The sequence below is a fragment of the Oncorhynchus nerka genome, linkage group LG17 (genome assembly GCF_034236695.1).
Source record: "Oncorhynchus nerka isolate Pitt River linkage group LG17, Oner_Uvic_2.0, whole genome shotgun sequence".
Classification (NCBI taxonomy): domain Eukaryota; kingdom Metazoa; phylum Chordata; class Actinopteri; order Salmoniformes; family Salmonidae; genus Oncorhynchus; species Oncorhynchus nerka.
In genome coordinates this window covers 19,751,424-19,774,490 of record NC_088412.1, presented here as the reverse complement: position 1 = coordinate 19,774,490, position 23,067 = coordinate 19,751,424, and the positions used below count along the sequence as shown (strand labels likewise).

The following is a 23,067-nucleotide window of genomic DNA, read 5'->3' as shown; positions in this document are numbered from 1 at the left end:
CCATCAATGTGTGTTTGGCAGAGGTGCTGTCGGTGATAAGGGGGCATGTGTCATTCAATGTTTGACTCCCCTTGGCATTGGCTGCTACTGTACTGTACCGTGTGACAAGGTAAGAGATATCCCTGCCTGGCTAGAGCGCTGTGGTCACCAACACATGTACAGCCACCCATTTTCAATGTCTTATGCCTACTTAATTCACTTCACATTTTCAATGTCTTATGCCTACTTAATTCACTTCACATTTTCAATGTCTTATGCCTACTTAATTCACTTCACATTTTCAATGTCTTATGCCTACTTAATTCACTTCACATTTTCAATGTCTTATGCCTACTTAATTCACTTCACATTTTCAATGTCTTATGCCTACTTAATTCACTTCACATTTTCAACGTTTTATGTTTGTTGTTGTTGCAGTGTCTTGATAATTTACTGTGTATTTGAAAAGGTAGTGTCCAACTCAGCAAGTTATCTTCCCGAAATTCCCTAATGATGATGTTAGCAATACCATATGAGTCTCATTCCTACGCGCTTTCTACAACCCTGTCCTGCTACATAGACATTCCCACAATTTATTGCCCACACATTTTGGGTACAAGCCATGCAGGTATATGCCTGCTTTATGTGTCTAAGCATTTTCATCCCAGAGCATGCAGATTCTGAAACGATTATTCCTTATGCGTTATGATCTTTACCAAGACTTTGATGGTCTGCCAGTGTGGTTTTTCCACTTCCACACCATTACTGTAAAGTATTTAATTGCACCTTTCTCTCAGACATACAATTACTATCTGGTGTCTCTGCTTCTTTAACCTGGAGTACAAAACATCTTGATCTTTAAGCTTCTCATTTACAAAGGAACAAAAAGACAGAACATTTCACTGTTATTTCAACTTGGATATGGGCCAAAGAGCTTATTATATACTTTATAAAAGTGATAAACCCTGGAATTGAACATAATGTTGTTTTTGAACTTATATCCATACCAGAGCCCCACCCAAAGCCACTATGTTTCAAGTTTCAGGTTTTAATCTCACCTGTACAAGTACAGTGAAATACCTTTCTTGCAGCTCTAACCCCAACAATGCAGTAATCAATATCAATGTAGTACTAAAAATAAAACACACGAGAAATACAAATATGTATGAGAAGTACTGTAAGTAAGCAATATACAGGGTCAGTTCCAATACCATATTTACAGAAAATGTGGGGTTTCTCGGATAGCACTAAAATAGTTCCTTGTTCACCTCCGAGAGAGATGGGGGGTGGAGAGAGAGAGTGAGAGAGACAGAGAGAGAATGGGTGATAATCAAAAAAGTGAACTAAATGGTTGATTCAACTCTCCAGCTCCCCCTCCCCTCTGTCGCCCGCTCAGTACAATGATCCAGGTGCTTACCCCCCCAGAGACAGACTGACCCCCTTTGACCCTGCTGAGCAGAGCCAGGGTTCACAGGTCAGGGGTCAAGGAAGAATCCTCCCACTGTCTGTGTGTTTTTCTCCAGGCTAGGATTGAGGGATGGAGGGAGCTCTAGGAAAATGATGTCTGCCTGTCTGTCCCGTCCATAACTGTTATTCTAATGGATAGAACAGGATAGAACACAAATGGGTGATGTGAATTTGAGAGAAAACAGGACTTTTGGCTGCACTTTAATGCCTGGCTGAGAAAAACAGAAACCTTGAATGTAGACTCAGCGACATGATGTAGATGCAGAAAGTAAACAGCATAGTGGGCCAATATTCTCAACAACTAAGAGCGTTGAAGCGAGAGGCTCAAATTCTCCTCTGTTTTGGTCCCGTGGCTACTACGCTCTAACAGCGTGAAGCGAACCCATGCACACGCGCAGATACCGTGTGTGACTTTGTAAGAGCAAAGCTTTGCATCTTGCTCATCTCAATATCTGCGGTGCTGCTTACGTTTAAGGCTGTCATAATGAATCTGTCTGTGTGTGGGAGAAAGTCGTCTTGTTCTTGTGTGTCTATCCGTGCCCATGCTTGTCGTTAATGATATTTGCAGATATTTAATCATGGTTGATTTAATCAAAAACAAACAGTCAGATTACAAGCTAGACAGACAGTTATGTACTATTTGTTTTATTCTTGGGTTGTGACTGTAGGGCACCTGTGTCTAACTCATTCCACAGAGGGCCGCTTGTCTGCAGGTTTTCGCTCCTCTCTTGTACTGGATTTATGAATTAAGATCACTAATTAGTAAGGAACACACCTGGTTGTCTAGGTCTTAATTGAAAGGGAAAAACAAAAGCCCACAGACACTAGGCCCTCCATGGAATGAGTTTGACACCCCTGTTGTGTAGAATACTCATCAGTCATGTCTTGACTGAAACACTGTGTTATACAGTGCATTCGGAAAGTATTCAGACCCCTTGACTTTTTCCACATGTTGTTATGTTACAACCTTATACTAAAATTCATTTAATTGTCCCCCCCCCTCATTAATCTATACACAATGCCCCATAAGGACAAAGCAAAAACAGATTTTTTGAATGTTTTAGAAAAAAAATGAAATATCGGATTTACATAATTTACAGACCCTTTGTTGAAGCACCTTTGACAGCGATTACAGCCTTGAATCTTCTTGGGTATGACACTACAAGCTTGGCACACCTGTATTTGGGGAGTTTCTCCCATTCTTCTCTGCAGATCCTCTCAAGCTCTGTCAGATTGGATGGGGAGCTTCGCTGCACAGCTATTTTCAAGTCTCTTCAGAGATGTTCAATCGGGTTCAAGTCCGGGCTCTAGCTGTGCCACTCAAGGACATTCAGAGACTTGTCCCGATGCCACTCCTGCGTTGTCTTGGCTGTCTGCTAAAGGTTGTTGTCCTGTTGGAAGGTGAACCTTCACAACAGGCTGAGTTCCTGAGCGCTCTGGAGCAGGTTTTCATCAAAGATCTCTCTGTACTTTGCTCCGTTCATCTTTCCCTTGATCCTGACTAGTCTCCCACAGTCCCTGCCGCTGAAAAACATCCCCACAGCATGATGCTGCCTCCACCATGCTTCACCGTAGTGATGGTGCCAGGTTTCCTCCAGACGTGACGCTTGGCATTCAGGCCAAAGAGTTTAATCTTGGTTTCATCAGACCAGAGAATCTTGTTTCTCATGGTCTGAGAGTTCTTTAGGTGCCTTTTTGGAAAACTCCAAGCAGGCTGTCATGTACCTTTTACTAAGGAGTGGCTTACGTCTGGCCACTACCATAAAAGCCTGATTGGTGGAGTGCTGCAGAGATTGTTGGGCTTCTGGAAGGTTCTCCCATCTCCACAGAGGAACTCTGGACCTCTGTCAGAGTGACCATCAGGTTCTTGGGTCACCTCCTTGACCATGGCCCTTCTTCCCTGATTGCTTAGTTTGGCCAGGCGGCCAGCTCCAGGGAAAATTTAGGTGGTTCCAAACTTCTACCATTTAAGAATGATGGAGGCCACTGTGTTCTTGGAGACCTTCAATGCAGCAGAAATGTTTTGGTACTCTTCCCCAGATCTGTGCCTCGACACAGTCCTGTCTCAGAGTTCTACAGACAATTCCTTTGACCTCATGACTTGGTTTTTGCTCTGACATGGACTGTCAATTGTGGGACCTTTATATAGACAGGTGTGTGTGCATTTCCAAATCATGTCCAATCAATTGAATTTACCACAGGTGGACTCCAATCAAGTTGTAGAAACATCTCAAGGATGATCAATGGAAACAGGATGCACCTGAGCTCAATTTCAAGTCTCATAGTAGAGGGTCTGAATAGTTACGTAAATAAGGTATTTAAGTTTTTTATTTGCTCAGATTTCTAAAAACCTGTTTTCGCTTTGTCATTACGAGGTATTGTGTGTAGATTGATGAGGGGGAGAAAATATTTAATATATTTTGGAATAAGGCTGTAACCTAACAACATGTGGAAAAGGTGAAGGGGTCTGAAAAGGTGAAGGGGTCTGAATACCCCCCCACACACAGCCTATATGTCAGTCAGCATCATCATGATGCAGTTTTAGTGTAGGGAACAGAGTGTTTTAGTGTAGGGAACAGAGTGTTGTAAATCAAATCAAGTCAAATCAAATCACATGTTATTGGTCACATACACATGGTTAGCAGATGTTAATGCGAGTGTAGTGAAATGCTTGTGCTTCCAGTTCCGACAATGCAGTAATATCTAATAAGTAATGTAACAAATTCACAACAACCACCTTATACACACAAATGTAAGGGATGAATATGTACATATAAATATTTGGATGAGCGATGGCCGTGCTGCATAGGCAAGATGCAGTAGATGGTATAGAATACAATATATACATATGAGATGAGTAATGTAAAGCGTTATTTAAAGTGACTAATGTAGTGTAGGGAACAGAGTGTTGTAGTGTAGGGAACAGAGTGTTGTAGTGTAGGGAACAGAGTGTTGTAGTGTAGGGAACAGAGTGTTGTAGTGTAGAGAACAGAGTGTTGTAGTGTAGAGAACAGAGTGTTGTAGTGTAGGGAACAGAGTGTTGTAGTGTAGAGAACAGAGTGTTGTAGTGTAGGGAACAGAGTGTTGTAGTGTAGGGAACAGAGTGTTGTAGTGTAGAGAACAGAGTGTTGTAGTGTAGAGAACAGAGTGTTGTAGTGTAGGGAACAGAGTGTTGTAGTGTAGGGAACAGAGTGTTGTAGTGTAGGGAACAGAGTGTTGTAGTGTAGAGAACAGAGTGTTGTAGTGTAGGGAACAGAGTGGTGTAGTGTAGGGAACAGAGTGTTGTAGTATAGAGAACAGAGTGTTGTAGTGTAGAGAACAGAGTGTTGTAGTGTAGGGAACAGAGTGTTGTAGTGTAGAGAACAGAGTGTTGTAGTGTAGGGAACAGAGTGTTGTAGTGTAGGGAACAGAGTGTTGTAGTGTAGGGAACAGAGTGTTGTAGTGTAGGGAACAGAGTGTTGTAGTGTAGGGAACATAGTGTTGTAGTGTAGAGAACAGAGTGTTGTAGTGTAGAGAACAGAGTGTTGTAGTGTAGAGAACAGAGTGTTGTAGTGTAGGGAACAGAGTGTTGTAGTGTAGAGAACAGAGTGTTGTAGTGTAGGGAACAGAGTGTTGTAGTGTAGGGAACAGAGTGTTGTAGTGTAGGGAACAGAGTGTTGTAGTGTAGAGAACAGAGTGTTGTAGTGTAGAGAACAGAGTGTTGTAGTGTAGGGAACAGAGTGTTGTAGTGTAGGGAACAGAGTGTTGTAGTGTAGGGAACAGAGTGTTGTAGTGTAGGGAACAGAGTGTTGTAGTGTAGAGAACAGAGTGTTGTAGTGTAGAGAACAGAGTGTTGTAGTGTAGAGAACAGAGTGTTGTAGTGTAGAGAACAGAGTGTTGTAGTGTAGAGAACAGAGTGTTGTAGTGTAGGGAACAGAGTGTTGTAGTGTAGGGAACAGAGTGTTGTAGTGTAGGGAACAGAGTGTTGTAGTGTAGGGAACAGAGTGAGCCATTGCTATGCTGCCTTCTCTTTTCTTGCCTCAATTTCTTTTTCAGTTTGCTGTTCTAGTTTGCATTAAATTTCACAAATGTGTGGTATTTTAAGTTTATCTTGAGGTTACTACATAGTACACTGAACAAAAATATAAATGCAACATTTATATTTATACAAAGTGTTGGTCCCATGTTTCATGAGCTGAAATAAAATATCCCAGAAATTTTCCAAACGCACAAAAAGCTTCTTTCTCTCTATTTTTTTTGCCACAAATTTGTTTACATACCTGTTCGTGAACATTTCTCCTTAGCCAAGATAATTCATCCACTTGACAGGTGTGGCATATCAAGAAGCTGATTAAACAGCAAGATCATTACACAGTCACACAACACACAGCCACAGATGTATCAGGTTTTATAAGTTCCTTATGTGAACTGTAACTCAGTAAAATCTTTGACATGAATAGAATTACTAACTTGAAATACAATTCACCCTGTTCTTTTCAGTTCAATTCAGTGTTTATTTTCTGTACCTAATTTATCTGCAGTGGGTAAACTCGTTCTTGTCAGCAAAGTAATAAACAAAGTAATGATCAAATGTCATAGGAGTTTATAGTAGTGTCAAAGGAGTAACTTTTTGTGTGTGTGTGCAAATGTCAGCAGTTTTTTCTCTTTTTATATGAACTTGGCTGGGCTCCCCTACCCCACCTAGTTTGTAGGGTTAGCTCTAGCCCTGTAGCCTGTACTCAGTGAAACAGATGTTTTGTTTCAGGTTACTCTCCGACTGACGCTCAGGTAACAATAGCCCCGGCAGCATTCAGCCAGCCCATTGTTCTAAACGCGGTGTACAGTCAGTCTATGGCAGTCTGTGGCAGTATTGGCAGGTGCTGGCTGGATGATGGCAAGCGGATGCTACATACTGGACCTATCTATCATGAATTAAACAGCATTAAATGCCTTGTAAAGAACAACTGATATCTACAGTCAAGTGAAATATTCAAAGGGGGCCCAGACTCCAGAGTCACGGGTGCCTTGGACATGTTTTATACAGGTGAATTCCCCCTGTATGAAGTGCAATGACAGGAACCCAGTGAACAGTGCTACGGGAGGAAGTAGAGGAAGGCTGTAAAACCAGGGGCTGCTGCAGCTTTCGTGTTGATGAAACCTAGAGGAAACAGACAACAAACAGCCTGTAAGCACTATCTGTAGACAGCAGACTGGCGAATTACAGACTGAACACACACATCACAGAGAGAGAGAGAGAGAGAGAGAGAGAGAGAGAGAGAGAGATTTTTTACCTGTTATCACAAGAAAAGGGCAACCAGTGAAGAACAAACACCATTGCAAATACGAGAGAGAGAGAGAGAGAGAGAGAGAGAGAGAGAAACTTGTTTTTCAACCACTCCACAAATGTCTTGTTAACAAACTATAGTTTTGGCAAGTCATTTTTCCAACAATTGTTTACAGGCAGATTATTTCACTTATAATTCACTGTATCACAATTCCAGTGGGTCAGAAGGTTACATACACTAAGTTGACTGTGCCTTTAAACAGCTTGGAAAATTACAGAAAATTATGTCTTGGCTTTAGAAGCTTCTGATAGGCTAATTGACATCATTTGAATCAATTGGAGGTATACATGTGGATGTATTTCAAGGCCTACCTTCAAACTCAGTGCCTCTTTGCTTGACATCATGGGAAAATCAAAAGAAATCAGCCAAGACCTCAGAAATAAATTGTAGACCTCCACAGGTCTGGTTCGTTCATGGGAGCAATTTCCAAACGCCTGAAGGTACCGCGTTCATCTGTGCAAACAATAGTATGCAAGTATAAACTCCAGGGGACCACGCAGCCCTTATACCGCTGTCTCCTAGAGATGAATGTACTTTGGTGCGAAAAGGGCCAATCAATCCTAGAACAACAGCAAAGGACCTTGTGAAGATGCTGGAGGAAACAGGTACAAAAGTATCTATATCCACAGTAAAACGAGACCTATATCGACATAACATGAAAGGCCGCTCAGCAAGGAAGAAGCCACTGCTCCAAAACCGCCTTCAAAAAGCCAGACTACGGTTTGCAACTGCACATGGGTTGTATGTTGTTCTAATTTTTCACAACTGTCTTCTCAATTGATGATCTTTGTGAAAAATAATTTGAGTAAAAGAGCAGGTGGGGATTAGTGGGGATTTAAAATCACCAACCTTTTTTTTTGTATCTATGATATATAATTTGATTAATATTCTCAGTTCAAGCCATTGATCTCAAAGCTGTCCTCTGATGCTATGTGGGAGGGACGGGAAGAGAGAGAGACACACATAGAGAGAGGGAAAAGGACACACCCATACAGAAAGAGCGAAAGGGGAGGCCCATACACACACACACACACACACAAGCACACAAACACACACAGACGGAGAAAGACAGAAAAGAGGTAAAGAGAGAGAGAGAAAGAAAGAGAAAGACAGTCTACTTGACTACTTCCTGCAGGTAAACAGCTGAAGCTGAGAAGCTCCTCTGCTTTCAATTACAAGGCCGTCCCGCCAGGCCTTATGACACGCTAAGCACCAGCCCCCTTGTGTATGTTTGTGGCTCTAAACCAACCGCTTATTATGGTGATGGAGTGTTCCTCAACCCCAGGGCCCGGGTTCTAAGAGGGCCTTATGGTTGTCTCTGTGGCTTTAATGACAACTGAAAGCATGAAAACGGCTGAGAAAATAACCCTGCTGTCAGCAGTAAAACTTGGCGGTTCTCACAGTCAGTCAGCTATGTTCTTCTTCTTGTCCTGTTTCAACCCAACCCTTACCGTAATGGATGCAGTGATACAGTATCTTCACTATGTCTTAGATGTGAGATGTGTGAAAGGTATAAGGTTAGCTGTCTCAGAGGCTTTGCATAAGACTGCATGGAGAAAGATAAAATCACAAAAGAATGATTATCACACACACACACACACACACACACACACACACACACACACACACGTGTTTGACCTGTCATCTGTGATGAATTTGTCCCTCTGCAGCAGGAACATGTTGGACTTTCAGTTCACATTATTCTGTCCACACTAGTTTGTTATTCACAAACTCCTCTCGCTGATGTTTCGAATGTCATAGTACTTCATTAACTGCATTGTCTTGTGGTATTGTTCATGCACACTACAATGATTCATTGATAAACCTCAGTTTCTCACAAAAGAGAAAGGTCCCTCACTCTCCCCGCAACCTCTCTCTCTCTCTCTCTGTCTCTGTCTCTCGCTCTGTCTCGCTCTCTTAATTCAATTCATGGACTTTATTGGAATGGGAAACATATGTTTACATTGCCAAAGTAAGTGAAATGGATAAACAAAAGTGAATTAAACAATAAAAAGTGCTACAGTAAATATTACACTCACATCAGTTCCAAAAGAATAAAGACATTTCAAATGCCATATTATGTCTAGATACACAGTGTTAATGACATAATTGACATAATTTTCTGGAATTTTCCAAGCTGTTTACAGGCACAGTCAACTTAGTGTATGTAAACTTCTGATCCAGTGGAATTGTGATACAGTGAAATAATCTGTAAACAATTGTTTGAAAAATGAATTGTGTCATGCACAAAGTAGATGTCCTAATCGTCTTGCCAAAACTATAGTTAGTCAACAAGAAATTTGTGGAGTGGTTGAAAAACAAGTTTTAATGACTCCAATCTAAGTGTATTTAAACTTCCGACTTCAACTGTATGTTGAAGAGGGTGGGGCTTAAGTGGCATCCCTGTCTCACCCCACTGCCCTGTGGAAAGGAATGTATGTGTGTTTTTTTTAACCAATTTAACCGCACACTTGTTGTTTGTGTACATGGAATTTATAATGTTGTTTGTTTTTCCTACAACACCACTTTCCGTCAATTTGTATAGCATTCCCTCATGCCAAATTGAGTCAAAAGCTTTTTTGAAGTCAACAAAGCATGAGTAGACTTTGCTTTTGTTTTTTTGTGTTTTTTTTGTCAATTAGGATGAATACATCGTCTGTCGTATGGTAATTTGGTAAAAAGCCAATTGGAATTTGTGGTCTGTATATTTTATCATTTCATTTAAGATACCATCAACACCACAGGCCTTTTTGGGTTGGAGGGTTTGTGTTTTGTCCTGCAGTTCATTCAATGTAATTGGAGAATCCAGTGGGTTCTGGTAGTCTTAGTTGATTCTAAGATTTGTAGTTGATCATGTATATGGTTTTGCTGTTTTTTCTTTGTTATAGAGCCAAATTAGATTGTATAAGTGGTTTATCCACACATCTCCGTTTTGGATAGATAGCTCTTTGTGTTGTTGTTTGTTTAGTGTTTTCCAATTTTCCCAGAAGTGGTTAGATTCTATGGATTCTTCAATTACATTGAGCTGATTTCTGAAGTGCTGTTCCCTTTTTCTGTAGCTTATTTCTGTATCGTTTTAGTGATTCACCATAGTGAAGGTGTAGACTACAGTGTTCTGTGTCTCAATGTTTTTGGTTGGATAGGTTTCTCAGTTTCTTTCTTAGGTTTTTCCATTCTTCATCAAGCCATTTGTCATTGTTCATTTTCATAGGTTGTATGCTTGAAATATTTAGATTTGTTCGGGAAGCAAAAGGTCAAATGTACCATTTAGGCTTTCTGCTGCCAAGTTTACACCTTCACTATTACAGTGAAATGTTTTGTCTAAAAGGGATTTCATTTGTTGTTGCCTAATTGTTTTTGGTTTCTACACTACTTTCCTCTCATCTACAGCATTTCATAATATTGTGCATTTCCTTTGGCTTTGATGCTTCATGGTTGAGTATTGCTCTGTTCAGGTAGACTTTGATTTTGCTGTGATCTGATAGGGGTGTTAGTCAATCAATCAATCAATCAATCAATCAATCAATCAATCAATCAATCAATCAATCAATCAATCAATCAATCAAATGTATTTATAAAGCCCTTCTTTCATCAGATGATGTCACAAAGTGCTGTACAGAAACCCAGCCTAAAACCCCAAACAGCAAGCAATGCAAGTGTAGAAGCATGGTGGCTAGGAAAAACCAGAACTAGGAAGAAACCTAGAGAAACCTGTTTGCTTAGAAATTCTAGGGACAATAAGGAGACCTGCGTCTTGTGACTGTAGCGTATGTGTAGGTATGTACGGCAGGACCAAATGGGAGAGATAGGTGGCTGCTCCACTGGATGTCATAAGGTGAATGCACCAATTTGTAAGTCGCTCTGGATAAGAGCGTCTGCTAAATGACTTAAATGTAAATGTAAATGTAATAGGTTGGAGCAAGCCCATGTAATGCTTTGTAGGTTAGCAGTAAAACCTTGAAAAGTGGGCTGACTGTAGACGTCTGAGAGACTGGGTTGAGGTCAGTGTTAAAGTAATCTACAGAATTACTGCCATGGGATGAGCCCATCCTCGAAGCCTACCATTTACTATGTACAGACCCAGCGTGTGACAGAGCTGTAGGTGTACCTACCATAGGAGTCTCCTCGAAGCCTACCATTTACTATGTACAGACCCAGTATGTGACAGAGCTGTAGGTGTACCTACCATAGGAGTCTCCTCGAAGCCTACCATTTACTATGTACAGACCCAGTATGTGACAGAGCTGTAGGTGTACCTACCGTAGGAGTCTCCTCGAAGCCTACCATTTACTATGTACAGACCCAGCATGTGACAGAGCTGTAGGTGTACCTACCATAGGAGTCTCCTTGAAGCCTACCATTTACTATGTACAGACCCAGTATGTGACAGAGCTGTAGGTGTACCTACCATAGGAGTCTCCTCGAAGCCTACCATTTACTATGTACAGACCCAGTATGTGACAGAGCTGTAGGTGTACCTACCGTAGGAGTCTCCTCGAAGCCTACCATTTACTATGTACAGACCCAGCATGTGACAGAGCTGTAGGTGTACCTACCATAGGAGTCTCCTCGAAGCCTACCATTTACTATGTACAGACCCAGCGTGTGACAGAGCTGTAGGTGTACCTACCATAGGAGTCTCCTCGAAGCCTACCATTTACTATGTACAGACCCAGCATGTGACAGAGCTGTAGGTGTACCTACCATAGGAGTCTCCTCGAAGCCTACCATTTACTATGTACAGACCCAGTGTGTGACAGAGCTGTAGGTGTACCTACCATAGGAGTCTCCTCGAAGCCTACCATTTACTATGTACAGACCCAGCGTGTGACAGAGCTGTAGGTGTACCTACCATAGGAGTCTCTTCGAAGCCTACCATTTACTATGTACAGACCCAGCATGTGACAGAGCTGTAGGTGTACCTACCATAGGAGTCTCCTCGAAGCCTACCATTTACTATGTACAGACCCAGCATGTGACAGAGCTGTAGGTGTACCTACCATAGGAGTCTCCTCGAAGCCTACCATTTACTATGTACAGACCCAGCATGTGACAGAGCTGTAGGTGTACCTACCATAGGAGTCTCCTCGAAGCCTACCATTTACTATGTACAGACCCAGCATGTGACAGAGCTGTAGGTGTACCTACCATAGGAGTCTCCTCGAAGCCTACCATTTACTATGTACAGACCCAGCATGTGACAGAGCTGCAGTGTTTGGGACCCATTTTTGTGGGTCGTTTTGTCATAGTTGTGTCTAGGGGGGCATATTTGGGAGGGAAAACAGTCACCTCCAGGTAGGTGTTGTCCTCCTGTATGCTGAGAGTATCTTGTCCAGTTCTGGCATTTAGGTCGCCACTGACTAGTACATGTCCCTGGGCCTGGAAAGGGTTTATCTCCCCCTCTAGGATGGAGAAGCTGTCATCGTTAAAGTATGGGGATTCTATTGGGGGGGCTGTAGGTAGCACACATGAGGAAATGTTTCTCTGTTGAGATCATTTCCTTATTAATTTCTAGCCAGATGTAAAATGTTCCATGTTTTGACTAATTTAATAGAGTGGGTTAGGTCTGCTATATACCAAATTAGCATACCCCCTAAGTCTTTTCCCTGTTTCACACCTGGTAGCTTGGTGGATGGGACTACTCCTCTATACCATGTTTCTTGTAGGATGACAATGTCTTTATTTCCAATTTCTTTGATGAAGTCTGGGTTCCTGCTCTTTTAGGCCAAAGGCAGATGACCTCAGACCTTGTATTTTCCAGGATAGATAGTAAAAGCTTTGTTCCATAGTGTTGTTTTGTGTGGTTTAGGCCCAGACCATTACAGTAGGTGTGAGCAGAGCATATTGAGCATCTGATACATACCTCTTAGGTTGCAGGATGGGTCTTGGGGAGGTGCATTAGTGGGGGTTGGGCCTGTTGCTCTGCTCACGGCCTGGGCATACGGCTGTCATGTTGAGGTCCTTGCTACAGGGGCGGGGGGCATGGTGGGGGGCAGAAGGGGCATAGGTTTGTTCTGGGGGGCCTATATAGGGTGTGGCCAGGGTTTGTTTGGGGTCGTCTCAGCTAGTTGGGGTTTGGCTGGTGAAGCTGTGGTCTCGGTGTAGGTCCTCTTGGCGTGGGTTCTCTCGATGCAGGTCCTTCGGGAGGGGGTCTTGCGGGTCTGGGAGGGTTTCTCACTGGTCTGGGTGGGGTGTCCGTTGCTCTATTGCTCCTGTGTGAGATGCTGAGGCCAGAATCACAAAACCTTCTTAAGAAGAAATGTATTCTTAACTGCCATTATTTCCTTAACTATAGACTTATGAAGAAACTTAAGCAAATTTGCTATCCCTCAATAAAGTTATTGTACATTTTCTTAAATTTTTTCCTATGTTTCTTCCTTAGAAAAAAGTTAAGAAGAAATGGGATTTCATCTTGGAAATGAACTTAACTTTAGGACAGCTAAACGTTTGTCTTGTGACGAATGGATACTTTTGTAACCATGAATGTTTTATTGCGCCACAGACACAGTTGGCTATCGGACATTTAAATACAGCAAGAAAACGAATTAAACATGTATTATCTAGCTAGCTAGTAGTTAACAATATATAACCATATTCTTGTAGTGTTAAAAAGCTAGCGTTAGCTCGTCAATTTGCAAAGAAGAACTTAGCTAACTTAGCTAACGTTAACGTCGTTAAACTTGCTTCCTAACGTTAACGTCCCTGAACTTGCTTCCCGACTCTCAACGTACATCGTTCCAAACACTTTATTATAGTGCACCAAATCATATCATCCCTGTCACATAGGCTTATTTATTGGTTTCAAGCACATCACTCATGTCAATGTCACATAAGAAGATATTTACAAAATTCCTAAGAAAACTATGAATTCCTAAGAAAACTATGAATTCCTAAGAAAACTATGAATTCCTAAGAACATTTTGGGGAATTGCTCTTTCGAACTATCTTATGAACATCTTATTTTATTCCTTAAGAAACCTCTTACATTTTTTCGTAAGTAATGCTTTGTGAATCCGGCCCCTGGTGCTATGGTTGAGGGTGACGTCCTTCAGGGTCCTGGCAAAAGTTGGGATTACTGCCTTGTAGAGGTGGACCTGGTCGTAAAGGCTGTTCAAGTCCAGGGTGGAGTGGTAGACATTCGATTTTGAGGCACAGTCCCGGGAAATGCTTGCATTCACCTGCTGTATGGTGGCAAGGTAAATGTATTTTCGTGGTAGCAGGGTGGCGATAACCACTTGTGCATTGGGGAAAGTGGAAGAAGCTTTTTCAATCACTCCCTTGAGTGCTGAGGCCACCCTTTGCTTCTGGGCCCTCAGGTCGTTTGTGCTGTATGAATTATAATGTGGCTGGGGGACCCTAGTCTGTCCTCTGACAACAGCTCCAGAGCATGCCTAGTGTTTGTCCTCTGACAACAGCTCCAGAGCATGCCTAGTGTTTGTCCTCTGACAACAGCTCCAGAGCATGCCTAGTGTTTGTCCTCTGACAACAGCTCCAGAGCATGCCTAGTGTTTGTCCTCTGACAACAGCTCCAGAGCATGCCTAGTGTTTGTCCTCTGACAACAGCTCCAGAGCATGCCTAGTGTTTGTCCTCTGACAACAGCTCCAGAGCATGCCTAGTGTTTGTCCTCTGACAACAGCTCCAGAGCATGCCTAGTGTTTGTCCTCTGACAACAGCTCCAGAGCATGCCTAGTGTTTGTCCTCTGACAACAGCTCCAGAGCATGCCTAGTGTTTGTCCTCTGACAACAGCTCCAGAGCATGCCTAGTGTTTGTCCTCTGACAACAGCTCCAGAGCATGCCTAGTGTTTGTCCTCTGACAACAGCTCCAGGACCTGCCTAGTGTTTGTCCTCTGACAACAGCTCCAGGACCTGCCTAGTGTTTGTCCTCTGACAACAGCTCCAGAGAATGCCTAGTGTTTGTCCTCTGACAACAGCTCCAGGACCTGCCTAGTGTTTGTCCTCTGACTACAGCTCCAGAGCATGCCTAGTGTTTGTCCTCTGACAACAGCTCCAGGACCTGCCTAGTGTTTGTCCTCTGACAACAGCTCCAGGACCTGCCTAGTGTTTGTCCTCTGACAACAGCTCCAGGACCTGCCTAGTGTTTGTCCTCTGACAACAGCTCCAGGACCTGCCTAGTGTTTGTCCTCTGACAACAGCTCCAGGACCTGCCTAGTGTTTGGGGAAAAAGTATATTCTCTTGAATGTATTTGCCATTTGAGTCAATTAGGGGCACAATTTATGGCTTTTTTGTGTCCTCAGTTGATGTGTGGGGGTTGTTAGAAGAGCTATCGGGGAAGCTGATAGGGGGACTGTTAGGAGGGGGTGGGGTCTGTTGGTTTGGTGGGTCCTGTGTTGTCTGTCCCATTGTGGTGTTGAGGTTGTCGTCCTGGTCTGTGGTGGGCTGTTCTGCTGGCATCTCTGGGGGACTGTCCTGCTCTCTGTCACACCTCAGCTTTCCCACCTCCTCCTTCAGTGCTGTTATCTGTGCCATGTGTTCCTCTCTCTCCTCCTTAAGTTCTCTCACTTCAGTCCGGAGTGCAGCCAGCTCTCTCAGACAGCCGTCCATATCCACCTTCAGCCTTTTGGGTCTTGTTGGGGGGGTGTTGTTGTGCTGCTCTGTTTTGTGGCTCTGTTCTGTCTGGATTGTGTGGACTAACTCTTTGAGCTCCACCATGTCTCTTTTCATTTCTGTGAATTTATCCCTCTCAATGATGAAGGAGTAGTGCAGTTGTGGGACCTGGATGTGTTCAGTGCTGGGGGGTGACTATCCTCGTCTGCAGGACAGTTTGAAGAGGTGTGATCAGACTCACTCAGGATGGGGGAATCGTCACAGAGAGAGAGCTTTTCCTGCTGTTCTCTCTCTTTGATCCTGTAGAAGTCCTGCTGAAACTGCATGAGGAGGCCCTGTACCATCACTGTCCCAGACTTGTACACGTTGACACAGGTTGTTTCAATTTCCTCAATGTCTACTATTCTGAGTTTCCACCCTGGGCCAATACCCTCTCTCTTGACATAGGGGTAGTGTGCTCTTATAGCACTGTGCCATGCCAGGGGATGGTCTGTGTGGAAAATGAAGTTGCTCATGTTCTCCTCTTTGAAGCAGTCAGCAAATAGTGTCTCTGGATGGTCCTTGAGAAGCTTATTTTGGGATTTATTCCATGCAGTGTTATTTTGAACATCGAAATGGTACTGTGATGACATCTGCACAGGAGGCTTCAAATGCCTCAGCATTTGGCTGGGGGAGGCTGTGAAACTCTCCTGCCATTGATTTTTTACAGATCTCACTTCACGCTTCACACTTCAGTGCTAATTGAATTCTGACTTAGCAGCTTGGTAGCTTAGTAGCGCAAGTAGTCTAGTGGTTAGCGTGTTGGGCCAGTAACCAGAAGTTTTCTGGATCAAATCCCTGAGCTGACAAGGTAAAAATATGGCGTTCTACCCCTGAGCAAGGCAGTTAACCCACTGGGTGCTGTGGATGTTGATTTTGGCAGCCCCCTGAGAGGTGCAAGAATGACAGTGCCAAAATGACAGATTTTTGCCTTGTCAGCTTGATCCAGCAACCTTTCGGTTACTGGCCCAATGCTCCTACCAGCCAGGCTACCTGCCTCCCTCACTAAGCTTCAGATGTCGGTTCAGACTGAACATTACTCACTCGGTTTTGTGTTGGATGGTAATTCCAGGTTTCCGCTGTATTTCTTCTGCAGGTTTTGGTTTGTTAGACTTTTTTTCTTGATAGTCCTTGGTAGTAAGAATCCATTCAGGTAAGGTTTTATGTATGGAACTTTGATTTGGTTGGAAGGTTTTGATATGTAGGGTAATATTCTGTATAAATCCTTGCGAGAGAAAAAATCTCAGCAGAACTCAGGAGCCACTTTTCCTTCTCATCTCTCTTTCTATCTCTCCTTCTTCTATCTCACTCCCTCTCCCCCTCTTTTTCTAGGAGTCCATTGAGAGTCATGCCACTATCCACACCAATATGACTGGCTCGGCCCTGGCTCTTTATAGCGGGTCTGCAATCAGAGGCCTGGCCCCAGCTCATACAGCAGTACCATGCCTAATCTGCTCCCTGCCCTCCGGAATACAAACCTTGATCATCTTACTAACACTAGTAGGAAGAAGAGATGCGTTGGTACAGTTAGTGGCAGAGGCATGTCTGCCACTAATCATTGCTCTATGGCGGTTGTCAACAGATACTATTCAGTTCATTTTTTTTAATGTTACATGGGAAATTGTATTGTGGGGTGTATACTCTTGGCATGATGTATAGGCATCTGGTTGGCATTGTTTAAATGGGAAAGGCATTGAGGATTGGAGAGGATGTGCAGCAGGCAGGGCACCTCTTTGGCATAAAGGTATCAGTCATGACATGGACACTGCTGTCGCCAAGTGTTGCTCATGGTGGGTGTGGGTACATGGTGAAGTAAGGGTTTATTTGGAGGGGAAGGGTGGCAGCTGCGTGGCATTGACTGACTTGATGACATCATCACAGAGAGGGCATGTCATTCTGTCACTCCCCTATGTACCCTAGTCACTTGCTCCATACTGTAACTTTATAGTGTCCTTGGTGACATCACATCTTCCAAACAAACTCATATCACTAGCTTGAGGGTCTTATTTCCCCTTTGTCGTTCCGCTGCTATGTCACTGCTTGTAGGAAGTGTCAGTGGACACACAGTCACACTTTCACTGTCAGAGGTGAACAAAATACAAACTGTAGATATGAACCTACCTGGTTAATTAAATACAGGTGAAAAAAAGAAAGAAAGTAAAAACTCATAGGTTCTATACTCTGCCCCCTCCACTCTACCTCTGACCCCTGACCCCTATCCCCGCCGGCCTCTCCTAGCCCAGCCTGGCTCCATCCAGCTGTGGGCTGGAGTTAGCATTAGTGATTATCGAGGGAGTGGAGGGAGCTGTCAGTGACACACAGCCCCTTGTGATATTAAATCACCTCATCTCCAGCTCACTGGCCAGGGGAAAGAATGCCGGGGGCATCGGGGCTCGTGATTTATGTCCCAGCTCAGCATTAAAACAGATGAATGGTTTACAATAAGAGGGACGTTGTTAAAGTCCACAGGGAGAGAGAAAGAGAGATAGAGAGAGATTTCAGGTTTGTTGCTCTAGAGATGCCTCAGGCAGAATATGTTCTACTTTTTCACAACTGTCTTATCAATGTTCATGCACAAGAATTTGACCAAAAGATAAATGGGTATTTAAATCACAAACCTTTAAAAAAAAAATCTATAGCCAGGCCTCCATCCAACCACTTTGTGCAGGTGAATTATCTGACGCTGATGGAAACAGGAAATGTCGGTACAATTTCATAAATATCAACATACAATTTGTTTGTTTGACACGGTGGCATCTTTTTGTGTCGATTAGATAAATGATGTGTGAAATGGCAGTGGAAATAACTTTATGCACAAATATTGATATAATAACCATCATAATGAAGTAAACACAATAATATGTTGTGTGGTCCTCCGACTACGACTTGGGAAACCACGCAGTTTATTAGGCTACAGATGAAAGATGACTTCAACGTGTGTTAAAAGTGCACGGTGATGAGCTTGATACTCCTTTCCAATAAATTTCGAGGGTCTTATTCTGGTGACATGATGATGATGGCTGCCGTTTGACAAATAAAAATAATCTTGCTCTTTTGTCTATAATAATAATAATATAATCTTATCATGTAGGGTAGCCTACCCGCACTGTATCTGCGAGCTGTTGGCTAGAGCTGTCCTCTGATGCTATGTGTGTGAGAGAGGCTATTCTCTCCCCTGTTTCTAACAAACAATGAGAAATTAACCCTATGTCCCTCCCTGCCCCTCCCTCTCCTCCCTTCTCCTCCCCCTTCTCCTCTTCCCCCTGCCCCCTCCCTCCTGCCCCCTCCCTCTCTTCTCTCCCTCTTCCGCCCCTTTCCCTCCCTCACCCTTCTCCCTCCTGCCCCCTCCCTCCCTCACCCTCCCTCATCCTTCTCCCTCTTCTGCCTGCCGCCTCCCTCCTCCCTCTTCCTCTTCCCCTGCCTCCTCCCTCCTCTCTCCCTCTTTCCCCTTTCTCCCTCCCTCCTCCCTCTTCCCCCCTGCACACTGCTGCCTCCCTCCTCCCTCTTCCCCCTGTACACTGCCGCCTCCCTCCTCCCTCCCTCCTCCCTCTTCCCCCTGTACACTGCCGCCTCCCTCCTCCATCCCTCCTCCCTCCCCTCCCTCCCTCCTCCCTCTTCCCCCTGTACACTGCTGCCTCCCTCCTCCCTCTTCCCCCTGTACACTGCCGCATCCCTCCTCCCTCCTCCCTCCCTCCTCCCTCTTCCCCCTGTACACTGCCGCATCCCTCCTCCCTCCCTCCTCCCTCTTCCCCCTGTACACTGCCGCATCCCTCCTCCCTCCTCCCTCCCTCCTCCCTCTTCGCCCCTGTACACTGCTGCCTCCCTCCTCCCTCTTCCCCCTGTACACTGCCCCTCCCTCCTTCCCCCTCCTCCCTCTTCCCCCTGCACACTGCTGCCTCCCTCCTCCCTCTTCCCCCTGCACACTGCTGCCTCCCTCCTCCCTCTTCCCCCTGTACACTGCCGCCTCCCTCCTCCCTCCTCCCTCCCTCCTCCCTCTTCCCCCTGCACACTGCTGCCTCCCTCCTTCCCCCTGCACACTGCTGCCTCCCTCCTCCCTCCCTCCTCCCTCTTCCCCCTGTACACTGCCCCTCCCTCCTTCCCCCTGCACACTGCTGCCTCCCTCCTCCCTCTTCCCCCTGCACACTGCTGCCTCCCTCTTCCCCCCTGTACACTGCCGCCTCCCTCCTCCCTCTTCCCCCTGTACACTGCTGCCTCCCTCCTCCCTCTTCCCCCTGCACACTGCTGCCTCCCTCCTCCCTCTTCCCCCTGTACACTGCCCCTCCCTCCTTCCCCCCTCCTCCCTCTTCCCCCTGTACACTGCCGCATCCCTCCTCCCTCCCTCCTCCCTCTTCCCCCTGTACACTGCCCCTCCCTCCTTCCCCCTCCTCCCTCTTCCCCCTGTACACTGCCCCTCCCTCCTCCCCTTCCCCCTGTACACTGCCCCTCCCTCCTTCCCCCTCCTCCCTCGTCCCCCTGTACACTGCCCCTCCCTCCTTCCCCCTCCTCCCTCTTCCCCCCTGTACACTGCCGCCTCCCTCCTCCCTCCCTCCTCCCTCTTCCCCCTGTACACTGCTGCCTCCCTCCTCCATCCCTCCTCCCTCCTCCCTCCCTCCTCCCTCTTCCCCCTGTACACTGCTGCCTCCCTCCTCCCTCTTCCCCCTGTACACTGCCGCATCCCTCCTCCCTCCTGCCCCCTCCCTCCCTCACCCTCCCTCATCCTTCTCCCTCTTCTGCCTGCCGCCTCCCTCCTCCCTCTTCCTCTTCCCCTGCCTCCTCCCTCCTCTCTCCCTCTTTCCCCTTTCTCCCTCCCTCCTCCCTCTTCCCCCTGCACACTGCTGCCTCCCTCCTCCCTCTTCCCCCTGTACACTGCCGCCTCCCTCCTCCCTCCCTCCTCCCTCTTCCCCCCTGTACACTGCCGCCTCCCTCCTCCATCCCTCCTCCCTCCTCCCTCCCTCCTCCTCTTCCCCCTGTACACTGCTGCCTCCCTCCTCCCTCTTCCCCCTGTACACTGCCGCATCCCTCCTCCCTCCTCCCTCCCTCCTCCCTCTTCCCCCTGTACACTGCCGCATCCCTCCTCCCTCCCTCCTCCCTCTTCCCCCCTGTACACTGCCGCATCCCTCCTCCCTCCTCCCTCCCTCCTCCCTCTTCGCCCCTGTACACTGCTGCCTCCCTCCTCCCTCTTCCCCCTGTACACTGCCCCTCCCTCCTTCCCCCTCCTCCCTCTTCCCCCTGCACACTGCTGCCTCCCTCCTCCCTCTTCCCCCTGCACACTGCTGCCTCCCTCCTCCCTCTTCCCCCTGTACACTGCCGCCTCCCTCCTCCCTCCTCCCTCCCTCCTCCCTCTTCCCCCCTGCACACTGCTGCCTCCCTCCTTCCCCCTGCACACTGCTGCCTCCCTCCTCCCTCCCTCCTCCCTCTTCCCCCTGTACACTGCCCCTCCCTCCTTCCCCCTGCACACTGCTGCCTCCCTCCTCCCTCTTCCCCCTGCACACTGCTGCCTCCCTCTTCCCCCTGTACACTGCCGCCTCCCTCCTCCCTCTTCCCCCTGTACACTGCTGCCTCCCTCCTCCCTCTTCCCCCTGCACACTGCTGCCTCCCTCCTCCCTCTTCCCCCTGTACACTGCCCCTCCCTCCTTCCCCCTCCTCCCTCTTCCCCCTGTACACTGCCGCATCCCTCCTCCCTCCCTCCTCCCTCTTCCCCCTGTACACTGCCCCTCCCTCCTTCCCCCTCCCTCCCTCTTCCCCCTGTACACTGCCCCTCCCTCCTCCCCCTTCCCCCCCTGTACACTGCCCCTCCCTCCTTCCCCTCCTCCCTCGTCCCCCTGTACACTGCCCCTCCCTCCTTCCCCCTCCTCCCTCTTCCCCCTGTACACTGCCGCCTCCCTCCTCCCTCCCTCCTCCCTCTTCCCCCCTGTACACTGCTGCCTCCCTCCTCCATCCCTCCTCCCTCCTCCCTCCCTCCTCCCTCTTCCCCCTGTACACTGCTGCCTCCCTCCTCCCTCTTCCCCCTGTACACTGCCGCATCCCTCCTCCCTCCTCCCTCCCTCCTCCCTCTTCCCCCTGTACACTGCCGCATCCCTCCTCCCTCCCTCCTCCCTCTTCCCCCTGTACACTGCCGCATCCCTCCTCCCTCCTCCCTCCCTCCTCCCTCTTCGCCCCTGTACACTGCTGCCTCCCTCCTCCCTCTTCCCCCTGTACACTGCCCCTCCCTCCTTCCCCCTCCTCCCTCTTCCCCCTGTACACTGCCCCTCCCTCCTTCCCCCTCCTCCCTCTTCCCCCTCCTCCCTCTTCTACACTGCCCCTCCCTCCTTCCCCCTCCTCCCTCCTTCCCCCTCCTCCCTCTTCCCCCTGTACACTGCCCCTCCCTCCTTCCCCCTCCTCCCTCCTTCCCCCTCCTCCCTCTTTCCCCCCTGTACACTGCCCCTCCCTCCTTCCCCCTCCTCCCTCCTTCCCCCTCCTCCCTCTTCCCCCTGTACACTGCCCCTCCCTCCTTCCCCCTCCTCCCTCCTTCCCCCTCCTCCCTCTTCCCCCTGTACACTGCCCCTCCCTCCTCCCTCTCTCCCACACTGTGGAAACCAATACATCAGGAAATTCACACCAAACATTAATGGTGTGCTGACGTCAGTTGCCTGTCCCCTTTGTGACCCAACTTCAATCGCCCACGCTTTTAGTAGTCTCTCTCTCTCTCTCTCTCTCTCTCTCTCTCTCTCTCTCTCTATTTATATATATATATATATATATATCAAACACACAGACAGACACATGCATGCACATAGACATACAGACAGAAACACACACACAGCAGACTGAGCTCATCTGATCGACATCTTAAATGAGCATGCTGTTGTTTTGACAGGAACCAGTCTATTTATAGATGTCATATCCACAAATGGATGTTCCCAGACACATTCATAGAATAGCTCAAATATTTTACAAAGAATGTCACATTTGAAAATAACTTGACCTTTACAAGTAGAAGTATTTATGGTGTGTCTTGAGCAATAAACGTCAAATCAACGCCGACTGCGAGCCATGTCTCATCGCCCAACATCAGTGTCTGACCTCACTAATGCTCTTGTGGCTTAATGGATGCAAGTCCCCGCAGCAATGTTCCATCATCTAGTGGAAGGCCTTCCCAGAAAGAGTGGAGGCTGTTATAGCAGCAAAGGGGGACCAACTCCATATTAATGCCCACGATTTTGAAAATGAGATGTTCGACGAGCAGGTGTCCACATACTTTTGGTTGTGTAGTGTATCTATAAAGCCTTTTCAGTGTTGACCAATAAGTTCCAGCATTACAGTTTTTTAAAAATCCCAAACACAATAGCATGTAAATGATAAGCAGAGATCTGGAAATAGGACTGTATAATCTTAGTCCTGTTGATGATATGCAGACAGGTAGTGGAATAGAGAGGCCTGGAATGTGTATCAAAACCCCAGTTTTTTCCTGATAGAGAAAAGAATCAGGGCTGCTTCCCTCCTCCTCCTTCTTTGGGACTGACAGTCAGTGGCCCACCTGTAAGCCGAGGCCTCTGCTTTTCTTTCCTCCCTCTGTTTCTCATTCTGCTGAACTCTGTGTAACTGCACGTCCTGAACGTTTGACCCCACACACTCCTGGCCCTGGCTGCTAGCGAGAGAAAAACAATGGAGAGCTCCTATAGTGTTCCTTCTGCCTGGCTGTGACGCGTCG

General features: G+C 46.6%; 1 protein-coding gene across 1 annotated transcript in view; it reads left to right on the top strand.

Moving 5' to 3' along the window:
* The window catches only part of LOC135561418 (potassium voltage-gated channel subfamily KQT member 1-like), a 132,280-nt gene that overhangs the window by 45,101 nt on the left and 64,112 nt on the right, over positions 1-23,067 (top strand). The gene's annotated exons all lie outside the window — the stretch shown is intronic.